Source organism: Electrona antarctica, assembly GCF_951216825.1.
Source record: "Electrona antarctica genome assembly, chromosome: 6".
NCBI classification, from domain to species: domain Eukaryota; kingdom Metazoa; phylum Chordata; class Actinopteri; order Myctophiformes; family Myctophidae; genus Electrona; species Electrona antarctica.
In genome coordinates, this window is record NC_136811.1 from 55,288,850 (window position 1) to 55,299,112 (window position 10,263).

Here is a 10,263-nt window from a genome sequence, read left to right on the forward strand (position 1 = left end):
CTGAATACCAAAACAACACCGCTGGCTGTCTGAATACCAACACAACACCACTGGCTGTCTGAATACCACAACAACACCGCTGGCTGTCTGAATACCACAACAACACCGCTGGCTGTCTGAATACCACAACAACACCGCTGGCTGTCTGAATACCACAACAACACCGCTGGCTGTCTGAATACCACAACAACACCACTGGCTGTCTGAATACCACAACAACACCGCTGGCTGTCTGAATACCAAAACAACACCGCTGGCTGTCTGAATACCAACACAACACCACTGGCTGTCTGAATACCACAACAACACCGCTGGCTGTCTGAATACCACAACAACACCGCTGGCTGTCTGAATACCAAAACAACACCGCTGGCTGTCTGAATACCACAACAACACCGCTGGCTGTCTGAATACCACAACAACACCGCTGGCTGTCTGAATACCACAACAACACCGCTGGCTGTCTGAATACCACAACAACACCGCTGGCTGTCTGAATACCACAACAACACCGCTGGCTGTCTGAATACCACAACAACACCGCTGGCTGTCTGAATACCACAACAACACCGCTGGCTGTCTGAATACCACAACAACACCACTGGCTGTCTGAATACCACAACAACACCGCTGGCTGTCTGAATACCAAAACAACACCGCTGGCTGTCTGAATACCAACACAACACCACTGGCTGTCTGAATACCACAACAACACCGCTGGCTGTCTGAATACCACAACAACACCGCTGGCTGTCTGAATACCAAAACAACACCGCTGGCTGTCTGAATACCAACACAACACCACTGGCTGTCTGAATACCACAACAACACCGCTGGCTGTCTGAATACCACAACAACACCGCTGGCTGTCTGAATACCACAACAACACCGCTGGCTGTCTGAATACCACAACAACACCGCTGGCTGTCTGAATACCACAACAACACCACTGGCTGTCTGAATACCACAACAACACCGCTGGCTGTCTGAATACCACAACACCGCTGTCTGTCTGAATACCAAAACAACACCGCTGGCTGTCTGAATACCAAAACAACACCGCTGGCTGTCTGAATACCACAACACCGCTGTCTGTCTGAATACCACAACAACACCACTGGCTGTCTGAATACCACAACAACACCGCTGGCTGTCTGAATATCAAAACAACACCACTGGCTGTCTGAATACCAAAACAACACCACTGGCTGTCTGAATACCAACACAACACCGCTGGCTGTCTGAATACCACAACAACACCGCTGGCTGTCTGAATACCACAACAACACCGCTGTCTGTCTGAATACCAACACAACACCGCTGGCTGTCTGAATACCACAACAACACCACTGGCTGTCTGAATACCAAAACAACACCACTGGCTGTCTGAATACCAAAACAACACCGCTGGCTGTCTGAATACCAAAACAACACCGCTGGCTGTCTGAATACCACAACAACACCGCTGGCTGTCTGAATACCAACACAACACCACTGGCTGTCTGAATACCACAACAACACCACTGGCTGTCTGAATACCAAAACAACACCGCTGGCTGTCTGAATACCAACACAACACCACTGGCTGTCTGAATACCACAACAACACCGCTGGCTGTCTGAATACCAACACAACACCACTGGCTGTCTGAATACCAAAACAACACCGCTGGCTGTCTGAATACCACAACAACACCGCTGGCTGTCTGAATACCAACACAACACCGCTGGCTGTCTGAATACCACAACAACACCACTGGCTGTCTGAATACCAAAACAACACCGCTGGCTGTCTGAATACCAAAACAACACCGCTGGCTGTCTGAATACCAAAACAACACCGCTGGCTGTCTGAATACCACAACAACACCGCTGGCTGTCTGAATACCAACACAACACCACTGGCTGTCTGAATACCACAACAACACCACTGGCTGTCTGAATACCAAAACAACACCACTGGCTGTCTGAATACCAAAACAACACCACTGGCTGTCTGAATACCAAAACAACACCACTGGCTGTCTGAATACCACAACAACACCGCTGGCTGTCTGAATACCACAACAACACCACTGGCTGTCTGAATACCACAACAACACCGCTGGCTGTCTGAATACCACAACAACACCGCTGGCTGTCTGAATACCACAACAACACCACTGGCTGTCTGAATACCAAAACAACACCACTGGCTGTCTGAATACCACAACAACACCACTGGCTGTCTGAATACCACAACAACACCACTGGCTGTCTGAATACCAAAACAACACCGCTGGCTGTCTGAATACCACAACAACACCGCTGGCTGTCTGAATACCAAAACAACACCGCTGGCTGTCTGAATACCAAAACAACACCGCTGGCTGTCTGAATACCACAACAACACCACTGGCTGTCTGAATACCAAAACAACACCGCTGGCTGTCTGAATACCAAAACAACACCGCTGGCTGTCTGAATACCAAAACAACACCACTGGCTGTCTGAATACCACAACAACACCACTGGCTGTCTGAATACCAAAACAACACCGCTGGCTGTCTGAATACCAAAACAACACCGCTGGCTGTCTGAATACCAAAACAACACCACTGGCTGTCTGAATACCACAACAACACCGCTGGCTGTCTGAATACCACAACAACACCGCTGGCTGTCTGAATACCACAACAACACCGCTGGCTGTCTGAATACCACAACAACACCGCTGGCTGTCTGAATACCACAACAACACCGCTGGCTGTCTGAATACCACAACAACACCGCTGGCTGTCTGAATACCACAACAACACCGCTGGCTGTCTGAATACCAAAACAACACCGCTGGCTGTCTGAATACCAAAACAACACCGCTGGCTGTCTGAATACCAAAACAACACCACTGGCTGTCTGAATACCAACACAACACCGCTGGCTGTCTGAATACCACAACAACACCGCTGGCTGTCTGAATACCACAACAACACCACTGGCTGTCTGAATACCACAACAACACCACTGGCTGTCTGAATACCAAAACAACACCACTGGCTGTCTGAATACCACAACAACACCACTGGCTGTCTGAATACCAAAACAACACCGCTGGCTGTCTGAATACCACAACAACACCGCTGGCTGTCTGAATACCACAACAACACCGCTGGCTGTCTGAATACCACAACAACACCACTGGCTGTCTGAATACCACAACAACACCACTGGCTGTCTGAATACCAAAACAACACCACTGGCTGTCTGAATACCACAACAACACCGCTGGCTGTCTGAATACCACAACAACACCACTGGCTGTCTGAATACCACAACAACACCACTGGCTGTCTGAATACCAAAACAACACCACTGGCTGTCTGAATACCAACACAACACCGCTGGCTGTCTGAATACCACAACAACACCACTGGCTGTCTGAATACCACAACAACACCACTGGCTGTCTGAATACCAAAACAACACCACTGGCTGTCTGAATACCACAACAACACCACTGGCTGTCTGAATACCAAAACAACACCGCTGGCTGTCTGAATACCACAACAACACCACTGGCTGTCTGAATACCACAACAACACCACTGGCTGTCTGAATACCACAACAACACCACTGGCTGTCTGAATACCAAAACAACACCACTGGCTGTCTGAATACCACAACAACACCACTGGCTGTCTGAATACCAACACAACACCGCTGGCTGTCTGAATACCACAACAACACCACTGGCTGTCTGAATACCACAACAACACCGCTGGCTGTCTGAATACCACAACAACACCACTGGCTGTCTGAATACCAAAACAACACCACTGGCTGTCTGAATACCACAACAACACCGCTGGCTGTCTGAATACCACAACAACACCACTGGCTGTCTGAATACCACAACAACACCACTGGCTGTCTGAATACCAAAACAACACCACTGGCTGTCTGAATACCAACACAACACCGCTGGCTGTCTGAATACCACAACAACACCACTGGCTGTCTGAATACCACAACAACACCACTGGCTGTCTGAATACCAAAACAACACCACTGGCTGTCTGAATACCACAACAACACCGCTGGCTGTCTGAATACCACAACAACACCACTGGCTGTCTGAATACCAACACAACACCGCTGGCTGTCTGAATACCACAACAACACCGCTGGCTGTCTGAATACCACAACAACACCACTGGCTGTCTGAATACCACAACAACACCACTGGCTGTCTGAATACCAAAACAACACCACTGGCTGTCTGAATACCACAACAACACCACTGGCTGTCTGAATACCAAAACAACACCGCTGGCTGTCTGAATACCACAACAACACCGCTGGCTGTCTGAATACCACAACAACACCGCTGGCTGTCTGAATACCAAAACAACACCGCTGGCTGTCTGAATACCAAAACAACACCGCTGGCTGTCTGAATACCACAACAACACCGCTGGCTGTCTGAATACCAACACAACACCACTGGCTGTCTGAATACCACAACAACACCACTGGCTGTCTGAATACCAAAACAACACCACTGGCTGTCTGAATACCAAAACAACACCACTGGCTGTCTGAATACCAAAACAACACCACTGGCTGTCTGAATACCACAACAACACCGCTGGCTGTCTGAATACCACAACAACACCACTGGCTGTCTGAATACCACAACAACACCGCTGGCTGTCTGAATACCACAACAACACCGCTGGCTGTCTGAATACCACAACAACACCACTGGCTGTCTGAATACCAAAACAACACCACTGGCTGTCTGAATACCACAACAACACCACTGGCTGTCTGAATACCACAACAACACCACTGGCTGTCTGAATACCACAACAACACCGCTGGCTGTCTGAATACCACAACAACACCGCTGGCTGTCTGAATACCACAACAACACCGCTGGCTGTCTGAATACCAAAACAACACCGCTGGCTGTCTGAATACCACAACAACACCACTGGCTGTCTGAATACCAAAACAACACCGCTGGCTGTCTGAATACCAAAACAACACCGCTGGCTGTCTGAATACCAAAACAACACCACTGGCTGTCTGAATACCACAACAACACCACTGGCTGTCTGAATACCACAACAACACCGCTGGCTGTCTGAATACCAAAACAACACCGCTGGCTGTCTGAATACCAAAACAACACCACTGGCTGTCTGAATACCACAACAACACCGCTGGCTGTCTGAATACCACAACAACACCGCTGGCTGTCTGAATACCACAACAACACCGCTGGCTGTCTGAATACCACAACAACACCGCTGGCTGTCTGAATACCACAACAACACCGCTGGCTGTCTGAATACCACAACAACACCGCTGGCTGTCTGAATACCACAACAACACCGCTGGCTGTCTGAATACCAAAACAACACCGCTGGCTGTCTGAATACCAAAACAACACCGCTGGCTGTCTGAATACCACAACAACACCACTGGCTGTCTGAATACCAAAACAACACCGCTGGCTGTCTGAATACCACAACAACACCGCTGGCTGTCTGAATACCACAACAACACCACTGGCTGTCTGAATACCACAACAACACCACTGGCTGTCTGAATACCAAAACAACACCGCTGGCTGTCTGAATACCACAACAACACCACTGGCTGTCTGAATACCACAACAACACCACTGGCTGTCTGAATACCACAACAACACCGCTGGCTGTCTGAATACCACAACAACACCACTGGCTGTCTGAATACCACAACAACACCACTGGCTGTCTGAATACCACAACAACACCGCTGGCTGTCTGAATACCAAAACAACACCACTGGCTGTCTGAATACCAAAACAACACCACTGGCTGTCTGAATACCACAACAACACCACTGGCTGTCTGAATACCACAACAACACCGCTGGCTGTCTGAATACCACAACAACACCGCTGGCTGTCTGAATACCAACACAACACCGCTGGCTGTCTGAATACCACAACAACACCACTGGCTGTCTGAATACCACAACAACACCACTGGCTGTCTGAATACCACAACAACACCACTGGCTGTCTGAATACCACAACAACACCACTGGCTGTCTGAATACCACAACAACACCACTGGCTGTCTGAATACCACAACAACACCGCTGGCTGTCTGAATACCACAACAACACCGCTGGCTGTCTGAATACCAAAACAACACCGCTGGCTGTCTGAATACCACAACAACACCACTGGCTGTCTGAATACCACAACAACACCGCTGGCTGTCTGAATACCACAACAACACCACTGGCTGTCTGAATACCAAAACAACACCACTGGCTGTCTGAATACCACAACAACACCGCTGGCTGTCTGAATACCACAACAACACCGCTGGCTGTCTGAATACCACAACAACACCACTGGCTGTCTGAATACCACAACAACACCACTGGCTGTCTGAATACCACAACAACACCGCTGGCTGTCTGAATACCAACACAACACCGCTGGCTGTCTGAATACCACAACAACACCACTGGCTGTCTGAATACCAAAACAACACCACTGGCTGTCTGAATACCACAACAACACCGCTGGCTGTCTGAATACCACAACAACACCGCTGGCTGTCTGAATACCACAACAACACCACTGGCTGTCTGAATACCACAACAACACCCTGGCTGTCTGAATACCCACAACAACACACTGGCTGTCTGAATACCACAACAACACCACTGGCTGTCTGAATACCACAACAACACCACTGGCTGTCTGAATACCACAACAACACCGCTGGCTGTCTGAATACCACAACAACACCGCTGGCTGTCTGAATACCAAAACAACACCACTGGCTGTCTGAATACCAAAACAACACCGCTGGCTGTCTGAATACCACAACAACACCACTGGCTGTCTGAATACCACAACAACACCGCTGGCTGTCTGAATACCAAAACAACACCGCTGGCTGTCTGAATACCACAACAACACCACTGGCTGTCTGAATACCACAACAACACCGCTGGCTGTCTGAATACCACAACAACACCGCTGGCTGTCTGAATACCACAACAACACCGCTGGCTGTCTGAATACCACAACAACACCACTGGCTGTCTGAATACCAAAACAACACCGCTGGCTGTCTGAATACCACAACAACACCGCTGGCTGTCTGAATACCACAACAACACCACTGGCTGTCTGAATACCAAAACAACACCACTGGCTGTCTGAATACCAAAACAACACCGCTGGCTGTCTGAATACCACAACAACACCGCTGGCTGTCTGAATACCAAAACAACACCACTGGCTGTCTGAATACCACAACAACACCGCTGGCTGTCTGAATACCAAAACAACACCGCTGGCTGTCTGAATACCACAACAACACCGCTGGCTGTCTGAATACCAAAACAACACCGCTGGCTGTCTGAATACCACAACAACACCGCTGGCTGTCTGAATACCACAACAACACCGCTGGCTGTCTGAATACCACAACAACACCACTGGCTGTCTGAATACCACAACAACACCGCTGGCTGTCTGAATACCAAAACAACACCGCTGGCTGTCTGAATACCAAAACAACACCGCTGGCTGTCTGAATACCAAAACAACACCGCTGGCTGTCTGAATACCACAACAACACCGCTGGCTGTCTGAATACCACAACAACACCGCTGGCTGTCTGAATACCAAAACAACACCGCTGGCTGTCTGAATACCACAACAACACCGCTGGCTGTCTGAATACCACAACAACACCGCTGGCTGTCTGAATACCACAACAACACCACTGGCTGTCTGAATACCAAAACAACACCGCTGGCTGTCTGAATACCACAACAACACCGCTGGCTGTCTGAATACCACAACAACACCGCTGGCTGTCTGAATACCACAACAACACCGCTGGCTGTCTGAATACCACAACAACACCACTGGCTGTCTGAATACCACAACAACACCGCTGGCTGTCTGAATACCACAACAACACCGCTGGCTGTCTGAATACCACAACAACACCGCTGGCTGTCTGAATACCACAACAACACCACTGGCTGTCTGAATACCACAACAACACCACTGGCTGTCTGAATACCACAACAACACCGCTGGCTGTCTGAATACCACAACAACACCGCTGGCTGTCTGAATACCACAACAACACCGCTGGCTGTCTGAATACCACAACAACACCGCTGGCTGTCTGAATACCACAACAACACCGCTGGCTGTCTGAATACCAACACAACACCGCTGGCTGTCTGAATACCACAACAACACCGCTGGCTGTCTGAATACCAACACAACACCGCTGGCTGTCTGAATACCACAACAACACCACTGGCTGTCTGAATACCAAACAACACCACTGGCTGTCTGAATACCACAACAACACCGCTGGCTGTCTGAATACCACAACAACACCGCTGGCTGTCTGAATACCACAACAACACCGCTGGCTGTCTGAATACCACAACAACACCGCTGGCTGTCTGAATACCACAACAACACCACTGGCTGTCTGAATACCACAACAACACCACTGGCTGTCTGAATACCACAACAACACCGCTGGCTGTCTGAATACCACAACAACACCGCTGGCTGTCTGAATACCACAACAACACCACTGGCTGTCTGAATACCACAACAACACCACTGGCTGTCTGAATACCACAACAACACCGCTGGCTGTCTGAATACCACAACAACACCACTGGCTGTCTGAATACCACAACAACACCGCTGGCTGTCTGAATACCACAACAACACCGCTGGCTGTCTGAATACCACAACAACACCACTGGCTGTCTGAATACCACAACAACACCGCTGGCTGTCTGAATACCAACACAACACCGCTGGCTGTCTGAATACCAAAACAACACCGCTGGCTGTCTGAATACCACAACAACACCGCTGGCTGTCTGAATACCAACACAACACCGCTGGCTGTCTGAATACCACAACAACACCACTGGCTGTCTGAATACCACAACAACACCACTGGCTGTCTGAATACCACAACAACACCGCTGGCTGTCTGAATACCACAACAACACCGCTGGCTGTCTGAATACCACAACAACACCACTGGCTGTCTGAATACCACAACAACACCACTGGCTGTCTGAATACCACAACAACACCGCTGGCTGTCTGAATACCAAACAACACCGCTGGCTGTCTGAATACCACAACAACACCACTGGCTGTCTGAATACCAAAACAACACCGCTGGCTGTCTGAATACCACAACAACACCGCTGGCTGTCTGAATACCACAACAACACCGCTGGCTGTCTGAATACCACAACAACACCACTGGCTGTCTGAATACCACAACAACACCGCTGGCTGTCTGAATACCACAACAACACCGCTGGCTGTCTGAATACCACAACAACACCACTGGCTGTCTGAATACCACAACAACACCGCTGGCTGTCTGAATACCACAACAACACCGCTGGCTGTCTGAATACCACAACAACACCACTGGCTGTCTGAATACCACAACAACACCGCTGGCTGTCTGAATACCACAACAACACCACTGGCTGTCTGAATACCACAACAACACCGCTGGCTGTCTGAATACCACAACAACACCACTGGCTGTCTGAATACCACAACAACACCGCTGGCTGTCTGAATACCACAACAACACCACTGGCTGTCTGAATACCACAACAACACCGCTGGCTGTCTGAATACCACAACAACACCGCTGGCTGTCTGAATACCACAACAACACCACTGGCTGTCTGAATACCACAACAACACCACTGGCTGTCTGAATACCACAACAACACCGCTGGCTGTCTGAATACCAAAACAACACCGCTGGCTGTCTGAATACCACAACAACACCACTGGCTGTCTGAATACCACAACAACACCGCTGGCTGTCTGAATACCAAAACAACACCGCTGGCTGTCTGAATACCACAACAACACCACTGGCTGTCTGAATACCACAACAACACCGCTGGCTGTCTGAATACCACAACAACACCGCTGGCTGTCTGAATACCACAACAACACCGCTGGCTGTCTGAATACCACAACAACACCGCTGGCTGTCTGAATACCAAAACAACACCGCTGGCTGTCTGAATACCACAACAACACCGCTGGCTGTCTGAATACCACAACAACACCGCTGGCTGTCTGAATACCAAAACAACACCGCTGGCTGTCTGAATACCACAACAACACCACTGGCTGTCTGAATACCAAAACAACACCGCTGGCTGTCTGAAT